Source organism: Harpegnathos saltator, unplaced genomic scaffold (assembly GCF_003227715.2).
Source record: "Harpegnathos saltator strain DR-91 unplaced genomic scaffold, Hsal_v8.6 scaffold403, whole genome shotgun sequence".
NCBI lineage: Eukaryota > Metazoa > Arthropoda > Insecta > Hymenoptera > Formicidae > Harpegnathos > Harpegnathos saltator.
This window is the reverse complement of record NW_020230210.1, coordinates 1,759,757-1,775,131: the sequence shown is the minus strand read 5'-3', so window position 1 is coordinate 1,775,131 and position 15,375 is coordinate 1,759,757.

Genomic DNA, 15,375 nt, shown 5'->3' with positions numbered 1-15,375 from the left:
CCTCCAACTTGCGTTTTACAAAATTCGGGATCCATGAAAATTTCAAGATCAGATACTGCTTGTTTGAGGGAGGTTTTTAGACATTCTCTGTGAGAACCTGAAGAGCGAGTATCGATCTTTTTCGAAAGATTCGAGATGCAAATCCAAATGTATTATTTATACGCATACGAGCGTGCGATTGGCTGAGGCTTTTTTCGGGGGCGAATTTTGTCGTTTCAAATCTTGCAAAAATCGTGTGAAGAAAGCTTGAGCTAATTACACGCTCACGCGTGTGAAAAGAATCTTCTTCTTTTTCTCCTTCTTGCACGCTGGCAACTGTCGTTAGATCATGTGGGCCGCTCTTGGCTCGAGCAGTTTCGTTGCTTCTTTGATACCATCTCGGCGCGTGCTCATTCATTACATTTCTGTAATTAATAGCTCGGTTGTTGCGCACATTGCAAAATGGTATGGGAATTTTATATTTATCTTAATCCGTTCTATGTCTTCGTGAATTCGTAGGAGCGAGGAATTTGTGAAACACTCTATACATATGTTTCCGATTGTTTTTTAATATTATTTCAACTTCGAATTATTAACTTAAGGAATGCCAACGTGTGTATATATTTATAAAATAAAAATTATTCTAAATTTTCTCACGTCTCGCAAATCTAAGAGACATATATATATGCATATTCGGCCTATTTTCTGTATTAATAGTCTTTGATATCTTCCGATACGTACATATATATTTTGAAACATTTTCTTTGGATATTATATCAAACGGATTTTGCGTAATATCCTTCGGACTACACGGACATTATTATTTTGATCATTTTGATTTCTTTGGAATTCATTAAGAATTATCCAGAACGCAACTGCCATGTCGAACGACTCAATTGTCGTGTGAAATGTTTCGATTTTCACAAATTCATATAAAATTTTTTATTTTTCACTGATTCATAGAAGTCTTTCACTTTTTATTAGTTCACGCTAGGGAAAAGATTCATGATCACTGCCTTGAGCAGCTGCAACGCTTTTCGAATCATCTATGTCGGCGCGCTTTTACTCCTCAGATTTCTGTCATTAATAACTCGATAATTATTGCGAATCTCGCAAAACGGTATGGGACTTTTATGTTTGTCTCAACCCAATCTACCCTCATCTCGGGTTGGCAGCTAATTATCGGACACTTTGTATGATCTTCATGATATTAATTATACACAATGTCAATTCTTTTTTTTTTTGCACATGTTAACATGTTAATTCATGTTATAAACGTGTAACAATGTGCGAGACCGTGCTTGCCAAGTACGCTATTATGGTTGTAGCACGGACATAAACCGCCTAAAAATGGATATAGCACGGACTACCACCACATATATTTTACCGCCGAAACCTGAAAGTGGATGTAGCATCGTAGTTCCCCTCTCAAAATGGATGCAGATGGCGCCCTTTCCCAGTGCGGAAAATCGGTGTTGAAAACGCCGTGTTGGCCGCTTTCACGTTCCTCTCTGGTTGTAGCATGGACATAAACCGCCTGAAAGTGGATGTAGCATGGACTGCCACCACATGTAGGTTTTTACCGCTGAGACCTGAAAGTGGATGTAGCATCGTAGTTGCCCTCTCAAAATGGATGCAGATGGAGCCCTTTCTTAGTGCGGAAAGTCGGCATCGCCGAAAACGCCGTGTTGGCCGCTTTCAGGTTTCTCTCTGCTGGCCACGCAGCATTACTTTAGAAATCAATCATGTTATATAATATATGATAAGCACTACTTGCTTGGTAGGTTATCGATATTAGACATGAACAGTTTACCGAATTTAACTCCAGATGACACCGTTAGAAATTTAGAATGAGTAATCAGTACGTTTCAGAAATTAAAAAATGAATTATTCCGTATAATATGATAATAATATGATATATTCCGTATAATATGGTAATAATATGATATATTCCGTATTATTTCAAAAACTGGAATTATATAATTCAAGAAACATGCGCTGCTATATAATAAAAGTGACCTCCCTCCCTCTCTCTTTTTCGTTCTCTCTCCTTCTGACGAAAGTAGAAAAGCTTTCCGTACTCCTCATAATAATTCATCAGATTGCCTGACCGACAATGAGAAAACTTGTCTCACAAAATTCGATCAAATCAACCGACTGAAAAATCATCGGTGAATCTCCCGATTCTATGCTATCGCGCGAGAGTTCTCCGCATCGATCGTTACGCCCCTTTGCCGTACCGACAGTGCCGAGTCACGTGATCGAATCTACTGCAATGACATTCAGTTTGAGCTGTACGGGACGTGGGTTATTAAGCGAGACCTGTTATTAAAGTCCCTCCGTGGCCTGCTGTAGCTACAGGCCGCCCTCCTACTCCCCCTCCAGATCTTAACCATCCTTCGTCGTTCTATCTCTTTCGCCCCTCATTCTTCACCGTACCCTCCTCCGAACTACCTTCGGACCGGAGGAGCGGCTTTGTTGATTTAAGGCGATAATACCGGGCTGCAAGAGATTTTACATGAAAAAAAGGAGCGAAAGCAGAAGACCGGCGCGCTTATAATTACAGATTCGCATTGTCCTGGAACCCCCTTAAACCCTCCTTAACCATCGCTGCCTGTCAATCTCGTCTCCTCTCCCCGGCTCAGAAATGATTCGGTAACGTAAGGGCGCGAACATCGCGTCGCGAGGTGATCGTTACCGCGCGCCTCGCGCGTCTGTAACATTTAATTATTTATTCCACCACCGTGCGGGGTAGTAGCATTTTACGATTTCTTCTCGCCGACAGACCGGCGCAATAACCTCAACCTCAACATTTTGTGCAACTAGGTTATTAGGACCTTTTAATTGTACGTAATATTGATTCGTTATTTATTGATCGCTCAAAATAGACAAAACGATCCTATCAAAGCAGGTGCATTTGTCACAGCATGTTAATGTCCAATTCGTATGATTAGAAAATATTCTGTTATTACTCTGTTATACATATTGTTTTATTACACCACTACTGGTGGGTATAATATTTTTTTTACATAATTCCATTCCGGAATTCGCCTGTGTGAAAAATATCCGGATAATTGGAATTTTAAACGCTCGACGCATTGTAGGATTGTGGGTAGGATTGAACCTTATGGTATTTAGAAACCAAAATTTCGACTCAGAAATGAAATGAACATTTTCCTGCAAAGAAGGAGGAAGACTTGATCTGTTAAAAGGGAAAACCAATCTGTATTCGAGCTGATCTCCGGAAAGGCGATTAAAGACAAGACACGAATCTTGGTGATACACACTCTGGTTGCAGCATAGCGGAGCCTCTTGGATGCTATATTGTTCAACCGATCATTGCTTCATCAGTCTTCTATGGATGAACGACTAGTTATCTGAGAGATCCGACAGATACGAGGAAAGCAGGTACTGAAGAAACGCTGTACCTGCTTCGACGGTCGTGTTAACAGCCGAAACTCATAAAGACGTTTAAAGTGGCCCAAAGAAGAGAAAGAGAAAGTGAAGAAGAAAATCACACTCTCTATCGTGTTCTTTCCATGTCGCTTCTCCTCCCTACTTCTTCCTCCTTCTTTCTTAAATTTTTCAAGTTACCGACTTTACGAACGATGACAATAAATAGCTGCTTGCCAAACTGATATATTTACATTGTGTATGTGTTTGCGTAAATATGTTTGATACAACTGGAATTATGTGTAATATATCACAGAAACAAATTACCTCTTCTGGCATGTGAATACTACGTATACGCCAAGATAGAAAGACAAAACTTGTCTTTATGTCAACGTGACAATGCGTAGTACAACAATTTGCAAGTATTTGTATATTTTCTTCATTAGTTGTGTATGAACGGAACCATAATGGGTGCGAAGAATATTGAGTCTAGAAGACTCTTGGCACTAATGTCGTACAATGTAAAGATAAAAATATTTCAGAGTGGTCAATTTATTAGGTCAAGCATTGGGATAGGACCAAGCTGTGAAGAAAACCACGGAAATTGATGATTCCTCAGTAATCTTCGGGAACGGCATGGATGCTTTGATCTAATCAGATTACCGAAGAAACAACGGCCCAAGAATCTTTTACTAGTTTATCGGTGCGATCAAAGGACTCGCGATGCGCCATTGACGCGAGTCCGACTCGAAGTGTCATCCCTTTTCCTTGACAGCTTCACTACTTCGTTCTTCTTCGGGGGAGAGTCAATCCCATTATCAAGCAGGCTGACCTGTCGAGTGGTAAAGTGGGGAGTCTTGTCCAGGAAGCGGCACCTCGATCTCAACCCCATCAATTTCGAATTCCTGGGAAGCTTCAATGAGCCCTGTTCGATGCGTTGACGCTGTTCTACCACCAGTCTACAATCCCTCTATACGGTCCCTTGATCCCTTTAACATCGAGTCGAAAGCGAGATTCATTACGGAAGCTCGAGTATTTTTCTCTCTCGCCTCGAATACTGGATTCAGCGAGATTTATCGATTCAATTGTTTTTTTAATAAATTATTCTGGTGGGTCCCTGGTAGAAATTTCATGCAATTTTTGAACAATTATTGAACAGTTTTATTAACTTCTGTCTAGTAACTGACCAGTAAAACTGTTGGGATCCAGATCAAGATGTAACGCTTTTCTCGCAGTTATTGTGTACAAAAGATGCGCAAAATCTGAATCCATTTACTAAACGAAAACTGAACAATAAATGGACAAAGAAACTATTCAATCGATTAATAAGTAAGTTTACTGCTTGTGAAGTAGACAGTTTTGCCGCAGTAATATGTCATATTCTGAACATATTTGCTTATTGTACAATTGTAAGGTTGATGAAAGTCATAATACAGGAAGTCTTTAATATGTAATATATATTGTGCTAAAAGTAGTATATAGCATTATATATAATGTTATATTTAGCACAATATATATCACACATTAAAGATTTTCTGTATTGTGACTTTCATCAACCTTACAATTGTAAGGTTCTCAATACTAAGATTTTCATTAGCCTTAATCTTTAGTACATAATATATATATATATATATATATATATATAATGTAAATATATATATATATATACACATATGTGCGGATATGTATGTCACAAAAATCTTTAAATATTTCCTTAAAATACTTTATTTTACTGTTTCTAATAATACAGAAATAGATTATCAATAAGATATATCTTGCTAGAGAACATAGTTAATTTTGCTGAAAATAACAAATTTTAACACATTTCAATTTTCACAATATAAATAGTACACATAAAATGAAAGGATATTACTGTAGAAAATGAATTACTGTAGAATGTCGATCTATTTTTCGGTTACAAAATTGTACAATAATTTTTATTGTAAAATCTTCTCTGTGTAGAAATATAGAGATATATCCAACTCAAAACTCTATTTCTTCAAATGAATATAACGATACAATAAAATATATGACAATATATGACAAAACAATACAATACAAGCAAGAAAATGAGTATTTATGATTCTTCTGAGTCATTCAAGTCATCACAATTTTCTTTTAAGGACTGAACAAATTCTAGTTGGTTATTTTCATTAATAAAGAACAATGTCTGTGTCATAGTGGCATTACTTCCTCAGGTGTATTTTCAGGGGTACTATTTAAATCCTGACAAGAAGTAGATGACGTTGCAGTAGTGATATTTTTAAATTGTTTTCTTCCACTATTCCAGTCTCGAGCATTTGATAATACTTTCCCTAAGGAACTTAAAATCTCTTTCTCAGATATAGATTTATTTGCAGTACTTGTGTCAAATAGTATCATATCTGTAACGTGAAAAGGATAGTCGATATAAACAAATTAATATAAATTGAATAAAATATATTTTATAATATATAAGGAACAAAATATTCAAAGCATTGTTACTTTTCGTGCAATAAAAAAAAGCCATATTGCACATAATAAACTTATTACTAACTTTTCTGCAACTTGTGAATCGCATTGCAATTTCTGATGTGATAAATTTTTTTAACATATTCACTAAAGATTTAGTAATAACTTGACTTTTATCTAAACAAATCCTGAGTATACTATTCTAGAAACAATTTAAAAATATAGTTATCGGTCTTTCATATTTTCTAATTCTTCTTCTGTAATAATCTACGTTTTAATATGTTTAATAATTTATCACTATGTAAGTGAAGTATTCTACATGAAATAATCCATTTTTTTAATTGTATTATTTCATCAGGTCCAGAGTCTGAGCTATCATTACAATTTTCATTAATACTACTATGATCAGAATAGACTGACGTATTCTCGTTGCAATAAAATTCTGTATTATTATTATTATGCTCAATATTTGTCTTTTGCTCACTTTCAATTCTAACCTTAGTCATTTCTGCCATAAAATTTTGTCCGGTCAAATTCCTTATTTCCTTCAACTTTATTTTTTTTGCTCTATGTTTTTCTATATGTTCACTTATTCTTCACGTAGTTTTAATATCTTTTAATATAAAAATCAATATTATAAATTTATTTAATGTAGACTTTGTTATATGCGTGCACGGAATACAACTGTAATTCGACATTACAATGGCTTGGAAAGAATCAGCCTAGATGTTGCACAGTAAAACTATATTCAGTTTTTGTTCATTTCTTACGCAGTTTTGATATACCTATGAGAATTTAATTATACTAGACAATAAATGGGCAATTATTTACGCAAACTGTACATATTTTGACTAGAAAAACTGCTTACAGTTGCTGAGCAAAACTCTATCAAATACTTGTCCAGTTCTTATACAGTTTTAATACAATTTATGAGAATGCAATAATACTAGACAGTAACTGATTGGGTGTCTAGAAAAATTGCACGAATTTCTACCAGGAGCATTAAACATATAATAATGTTGTTAAAAGCAACGCTACAAAGAATAGGATATTTGATAATTTTTTACGGTCTCGTTATTGCATGTACGTTTCAAACAAAAAATATGAATACGATTGTGCAAGTTACTAATATATTGTCATACTTGAAATTAATGACGTCTCGTAGCTTTTGGAAAGATACTTTTTCAGATCCTTGATAATTTTCACGCGTTATGAAAGTAGAAAGCGACGGGTAAGATATGACGAACGTCATTTCCCGGCCACATCTGGCGGGTTTTAACTCACTGCGGATTCGATTATTATCGTAACCGTATTCCGCGAAAATTGCTGGCCCGGCTAATTGCACGAGTCGTAATTAGAAAGTCGCGATTCCTCCGATCGGAGTGATGCTTGTCACGCACAATCGACGGCAGAGATTATTGCAATCGTGTCCCGCTGCGATTTTATAAGTGCGTTAATATATTTAAGGCATTAGAATTTAAGAGTGATCACGTTAATTTCCAATTTCTGAGCGATGTAATTTGTTAACTTAACTGAAAAGAAAAACACTTTGCTACTTCTACTGGAAAATGTCTATTAAGAAACTATTATTTGAGCATTTCGCTAAACAAAATTTTCTCAACACACGTTCTCGACGATATTCAATTAACGAAAAAAGAAAATTGACGAATGATTGATTTCTCCAGCATGATTGACTTAATTTCGTACGTAACTGTTTGGTCAACTTTCTTCTCGATCGTGTTTCTGTTTGATCGATTTTAGCTGAGTCTCATTTCGAGATTATCTTTATCAAATTGCAACTTTTTAGAAATCGCTTTTGAAATAAAATAAATGCTTTATATTCGTATAACTTTTTACCTCTTCTTTACACCCATACGCATGTACACATACACACGAACGGAAAATGGAAACGGAAAATTAGTACCTTAACTTTTTCCGTTCTTGTCGGTCGGCGTGATCAGAGGCAATTTTTTCTCGCCGGTGACAACCAGCGCTCTTTTCGGTTCGCGTGTCTGGTAATGATACCGGCGCGTTGAATAATCTGGAAGATAGAGCTCGCCAAGCGGCACGGTGAGAGATCATAATGTGTATAAGGAAATCGCTTTACTTTAAAGTAAACGCTCGGCGCGAGCATGCATGCGTGCGTACATGTGTGCATGTGCGTGCATGCGTGCCTCCGTGCGTGCCTTCGTGCGTGCGTGCGTGCGTGCGTGCGTGCGTGCGTGCGTGCGTGCGTGCGTGCGTGCGTGCGTGCGTGCGTGCGTGCGTGCGAGCGTGCGTGCGTGCGTGCGTGCGTGCGTGCGTGCGTGCGTGCGTGCGTGCGTGCGTGCGTGCGTGCGTGCGTGAGTGCGTGCGTGCGTGCGTGCGTGCGTGGGTGCGTGCGTGCGTGCGTGCGTGCGTGCGTGCGTGTATGCGTGCGTGCGTGCGTGCGTGCGTGCATGCGTGCGTGCGTGGTGCGTGCATGTGTGCATGCGTGCATGCGGCAGTCTCGTGTGAACCGCCGCTAGTTTCCTTTCATTCAGTAGTTTCTTCATCGGGAATGTCGCACGATTCTGCTCGCGATTGCGCACATCAAGAGCCGATCCAACTCGAGGGCGGCGGATTCATCGATCGGTCACCAGGCCATCTAACACGGCGTGAGAAAAAATTCGCATCGTATCGAGGGTAAATTCTGTGTCAGACCGAGTTCTGTGCAACCAATCATGATCCGTCTATTGTAATACATTACCACTTTTGGTTTCTTATAGGATTAAATAAATTTCTCAATCGCACTAGAATTTGCAAAAAATTAAAATATACACCCAAGAAAAAATCTATTTGTAAAGCGATTTTTCCCATAGTCTCATATTCGAAGCGAAGCTTCTTACAGGAAAAGGATTCCTCTTTCGATAAAGTGATTAAAGTGAACCATTCATTTAAAATGTATTAGATATTATTCTGTTTTCCTCTTATTTCAACAGGATTTCCTTTTATATCAATTAATTTTCCTCTTATATCAAGACTTATCGGCGTTTTTCCTCTCCCACTTACTCACACAGAGAGAGAGAGAGACTCTCTCTGTGCATATGATGATCGTCGCCACATTTATTTTATGGACAACGTCCAAATCCTAAAGCAAAAGAGGGAAAGAGAGATCGTTATTCAGTTTGTGCTTCCCGGGTGTTCTCATTTAAGTTTTTCCTGGTTGTCCCATCATAAACAAAATTCAAGAATTTTTGGAGAAAATTAACTTAAAGACATACTAGCTCATATTTCAGCGTAAGTACATACATATATCCATTTATTATATCACGTTGCACACCGCATTAAATGCCATTTAGAGTACTTAAAATTACAAATTTATGTTTTTTCCTACTTTTTCAGCAGAAAGTCAAAAAAAGTTTAACTAGAATTTTTTCCGGACAGTTTAATAATAATTTTCTCTCCCTTCCCTATAAAGAAACATATAATTAATAAGAATAAAGTACAGTAAGAATAAATAATAATTCTCTTAAAAAAAGATAAAAACATCTGTACATAAGAGAAAATTTATATTAAAATCAATAAGATTGGCATTATACATATAACATATAATTCCTCTAACTTTAAGAATAATATGCTTATAATATTTTTCTTTTAATTTTAGAAGAATTCTCTTGAGGCCATATATAAAATCCTCTAAAATTTAGATGATTCCGCTTATTCTGAAATTACTTTTTTTTGGATGTACCATTACACACATTTAATTTATACGATAGATACATGTAAAAGTTTTCGTGTTTTTTTAAGCGTTTTTGTCAACTGATTTTGTAATATATTTTATTTTCCTCTGAATTAAACTTCTTCGCGAGAGAGAACATCAGCAACAACAAAGATTGTATACCTTTTTATAAATATTTCACACTATGTTCAAATGTTTTACACTAAAGAAATTTAGATTATTCAGAAGTTTAGCAGCTTCTAATCCTTTTAACGGTTTGGGGATCTGATCAAATTGATTGATCGTGTAACAGCAGGTTTCTTTCTTGCATCAACGCGAACGAAAAATCGTGTGCAAACAGTCAGCCGATGGGCGCCCGATGGGGCCCGTGAGAGCCGGGGACTCCCCGCGCTCGCGGTAGTTATCATAATGCTCGGCTTAATGCTCGTCGCGAGGAGCTTGCGTGTAACTAGCATAACGCACTCTCGTGAGACCAGCAAGACCTCTCTCGTTCTCTGTCTCTTCGGCGACGCTATACGTTAAGGCGTATTTGTACGACCGATTTCTATCTGAACGTTACTTCAACTTGAAATACTGTTATGTCACGTTTTTTATGTCGAAAGTTTTTCATCTTGTGTCGTTTTGGAGAAGTTTTGCCGACGTTCTGGTATGGGCAACGAACAACAGCATGTAGGAATAAACAGTCAGTTAAAGTATTCGACTTACGGACGTGTATTTCGCATATATACGATCGTCGTAGATTTGATGAAAGAGATATTGACAAACATTCTGTCGACGGTCGCGCTAGATAAATTTTATCTCATCAGCTGAAAAAGAGATCGTATAAATTTGCTTTTACGTTGCGTCGATGCACGGGGAGAGAAGAGTCGCCTCGTCGGCACGCATCGACGAGAATATTCCCACAAATTGGCAGAACCCGGCCGGATCGTGCCGCCGGAAAATATTCCGGCCGGATGAGCGCAACGCGGGATTAACGACCGAAAATAGGAGCGATCGTTAGCGGCCGTAATGTTGTTTATCGGTGAAAATCCTGAACCAGCGAAATCCGGTAACGATATTAAAATGTGGCGCGGATGGAATTTTTCACTTCGCGCTACAACGTTACGCTTAAGGCCAGTCTTACTTTCAACGAAAAACAATGTTTCGCGTTTTCGAAAAACGAGAAAAACGCTAGGCGCTTCTATTTGATCCTCGTCTGGTCTTGTTTTCGTCAGATTCTCCGATTAATAGAAAATATTTCGATGTATTATTTACTTAGGATGTTGCACCAAGTTATTGCACAAAAAAAATTAACAGCTCGTAAAGCGCTTCTTCTCTCCTCTTCTCACTTCATTCCGTCGCTCGTTCTCAGCGAACAAATAGAAAGAGCCGTTTAAAGCACGTACAGTGTAAAACATACCGGCAACCATTCACAGTGTCTTTTTATGCTTCCATGCAAGTCAAATATTTCATATTGCTTAATTCAGCCACCGGTGCATCATCTCGCGCTACGAGCGCCCATTGAGACCTTTTTTTTATACTTTCATGCAAGTCAAACATTTCGTATCGTTTAATTCAGCCGCTGGCGCGGCTAGTTAGCGGTTACTATTGTTACTAAGTTACCCGCTCCGCGGCAGTTAATCTAGTTTGCGCTCGTTATACCCGGCACGCCGTGTAACTAGTGGCAGGAGGGGGAGGGGGAGAGGAGGGGCCTTATCGCGCGCGGGCTCCGAGACCCGACGCGTTACATTGCGAATGCCTGGGCCCGCCGCCGCGAATGCGACGATGCGAATGCGCGTTATTATTATTATCATCAGCGCATACGGCGTGCATCATACGGCAGGTGAGGCGAGGGGGCGTGTCGCCGGATGCGGCGTGTATCATAGAAACGCGTGTATTTCCGGCCGCCAGATCTAGATCGATGCGCGTATCGAGAAAGTCGTTGCACGCTCCGCTCCGTTCCGAATTTCAAGCTCGGCCAGGTCGCAAGGCGCGATGATTCGCCTTTATCGGCGAAGATACATGCAAGGAAGAAAGTATAAATACAAGACGAAAAATATCACGCAAAGCCCCGCAGGAAACGCCGCGAAAGGATATCCCATTGTAGATACTTGCGCTGCATGATAAAAAGGAACAATCGAATGTTCATTAACATCGTCGTTACGCCGATAATTAACGTACAGATATCAAAGATGCGGGAATCAGGCATTAATTAGATTCGATCACCTCTGAGACGAGACAACTCTGCCTCTCTCTCTCTCTCTCTCTCTCTCTCTCTCTCTCTCTCTCTCTCTCTCTCTCTCTCTCTCTCTCTCTCTCTTATGATACTAATTCGTAGAACCATCATTTTCACACGCTGCGCTGCGGTCGCTATCAGCTTGTGGGCCTCACGCGCTCCCCTCTGTCCCCTCTGTTGCGCTCGCATAAGGAGGCAACGCGAACCTATTACCATATCAGTGTATAAGCATTGTTTCCTGGAGGAGGCGAGAATCTCTGGTTGCATGCGTTGAACACATCAGGATGGTATGCCCCTCTTCCTTCCCCCCTCTTTCCCCCTCGCGACCCCCTTCTTCGCTAGCGTGGCGAGTCGTTACTGAAGACGCCGGCAGACACTAGTTGCATGTCGCCAAGCTGTAAACGCGGCGTTACTCGATTAACGTCGATCGTCCTAGTAGATGGGCGCGCGTATCGCACGACGGATCGATGAGCAGGCGATGATAAAGAGCCTGCGCGCGGTCATCGAGATGGGCACGCACTCCGTTACCCGACCAGTCTTCCGAGATACCATCGGCTGCCTCGCAATAACGCGCGGCCTTACCTTCGACTGCGCGATATCCGATTGGGCCGGATGTGGCCCTCTGTGTCCTCATTTTTCGTTATTTTCTCTTTCTCCAAGGGAACGGTGGAAATGCCACTTGAGTCTGGCATATTTCTCTGCCTAGATGAAATTCTTTCTGAAAAGTGAAAAAAAGAAACAGCCCCATTTTTCGGTGTAGCGTAATGAACACCTGGTGACATCAGAGATCCAAATAGATTCACCATTATGTGGATTCATCCTATCCTTGATGGGAACACTACTGTGACTCAACCAAGCCCCTGACAAAATTGTTGAACCGACCGCAGACACTATCAAAGCTAATTATCAGAGCCTGGAATTCATCGCGGACCGCCGTTTGTTCGCTATGGCAATAGCATTGAGTGCATTTACATCATCGCCGCCTGTTTCTCATTTAAGATCACGACCGGATGATGGTCAAGGATACCGACGAGGCGCGTCCTCGTCGCAACGATCCAGACGCGCCACTTTGTCATGGGGTATTACACTCAGCAGCGCGCCCGATAAGCCTGCTTCGTGGCGGCGCTTCCTTCCGAAGGCGCCCATTACTCGGCTTAATGCGCCGAGCTCATTCGTTTTTATTATGCGTGCGAGGCGTCGTTCTCTTGTGAGGCCACGCGACGCCGCGTGTTACACGGTTTACCGCATCCGACGACGGCAGAATTTACGACGGAGCTGAAAATGCGCCTGACACCTAAAGGGGTACTGTCCGTACTTCGGTAATACCGTAATAGTGTCGTAGTTTAATATCTGAAACATGGTAAATATCGGCGCGTTGAATAAAAGCCATCGGAATCGGAAGTCATGCAATGTTGTCAACATGTACTTCATTTTTCAACCGAGATACTCGCGGGCAGTACTCATTTGTTCGAATTCATAAGTGCTATCCCAATTGCCGGGTGCTTGGGTACTCCAAACCGTCTGGGTATTACTTGAACTCCTGAATACTCGACTTCTTGGATCTTGCAGGTATTACTTGAGTTCTGAGTACTCAGGATAGACGGTACAAAGTATCAAGTAATACATAAAGTAATAATATACAATATCTCAACAAGATCTATACAAAGCCGTAGAATGAGAGATGGTCTATTGGACCTCACATATTAATATAAAGCTCAAAAATAAAACTCTTATCGTCGATGAAATTTTGCACATCTTCCGCTTCCCCTCTGCGCCTTCATTTTTCATCTCGGATGTTCGGTCGAGCCTAAAGTTGCAACTGTAACTGTAGCTACCGTCGTCGGCGCAGTTGGAGTGGCGCGAGATGATGAAGGAGGAAAGTGTGACGGTAGCCAAGTCCTCATTAGCGCATTCCGCCGCGACGCCCGCGATTCAAAGCGTCGTAAAAACGGCTGAGATGTAGTGAGACAGGAGCTGAGAGCGAAGGAAGCTGTAAGAGGGAGAGAGAGAGGGTGTTCCAACGAGCAAACTGTCACACATAGAATGTCTGCAGATTTTGTATAACGATTTCATTCTTTCATCGGGACGACATCAATAAAATGTGTCTTTGCCTCGATAGTAGAAGGCTATTCTTTCACGGTGTTGAAATCGTACTCCCCTCGATAAACATGTAAATCCTAGATTAATTGTGGACTTATCATATTATTCATAGCGAAGAGCGTCCGATATTTTTTATAGTGGCTTGAACAAAATAAAAATAGGCTTTAATCCGCCACATATCGAGTGCATATTATTGGACTCACGGACGCAGTTGGACTTGATTCCAACCTTTGCGGACCACCCTGCACATTTTTCAGTGTCGCGCGCAGATTCGACGCGCTGATGCAAAATCGAGCGCGACCCCAGCTGCACTTCCAGTCAAGTGCGATGTCGATTCCCTCACGTCTCGTCTTCCGACGTGTTGAATAATGAGCGGTGCATTCTCTTTTTTCTCACTTCCCTGTTTTTCATCTTCCCTTTTCCTTCGCTATCCACTCGAAAGCGCCGAGCCGTGTTTCGCGAGAAGATCGACAAACGTGAAAGGGAGAATCCGTTAATGGTTCTGCGTTTCTCGTGGAACGCATGACGGGCTCCGACGCGTATCGTCCGAAATAATTCGAGCATTATCAATGCGTTGGAACTGCGCCTACGATAGCGTTAACGAGATGCGAAAGTTCAACAGGATGTGCAAAACGCTATACAGAATCTGTAGAGGGAAGAATAGTAATTTACAGGTTTAATATAAAACAAGGTATCATCAAGTTTTCAAATTCTCAAAAGTCTTAGGCCTTCAAGAGTTCAAATTTCCGACTTCTCAAAGTCTCAAAGTCTCAGACCCAATGGACATTTAAATTTCTAGGACTATCTGGGTTGCACGATCGATGGTACTCGACGGCTCTGTATCAGATTTTTATTTACGAAAAAGAGCATCAGAGGATCGACTTCTTGCTCTCAAAGTGAGTTCCGTGTTACGCGACCACCGGTTGTCGCGGATCATCGATGCGTTCCTAGAGTAGACGGTTTGCGGGTTTCTACAGTTCTCGGACGATCTTGTAACTAAGAGGCAACCGGCCCGGAGAGAAATCCGGGTGATTTATATCGCGCGGAGAAAGAAAGACGACACGACGAGACTCGGGGGACGGCGCGTCGCATCGGTAGGAAGACCGACGAGATGCGAGAGACGCGCTTCGTCACTGTGTCCCCGCGCGGCGGCTCAGATTCATGTAGCGTGAGAGTGTTTATAAATACGGGAAGGCGGCTGGATTTGTCAAGTCGTACTCGTTCCCCTGGCTTTCGTCCGTGACGAGGGACACGTGTTACAAACGAGCAGAAAGTGTCGCCGAGAGAGGAGGCATTTCCACGATTTTCAATATTCGTCGTGACGACGAAAACAAAAGTCATCTGCCGTTATCGGTTTACCTTGGACTCTGATCTATCGTGAGGGTTGTGGTCGTCTATTCCGTTCAAAGACTATGGATCCATGATGCGATCTTATATAAAGTAGCAACAAATTACTTCCGATAAATATTCCTGATAAATACTTTTGCTGATACCATTACATTGGGAAGGTTCATGTCTGGGGTGTCTATGTACTCCA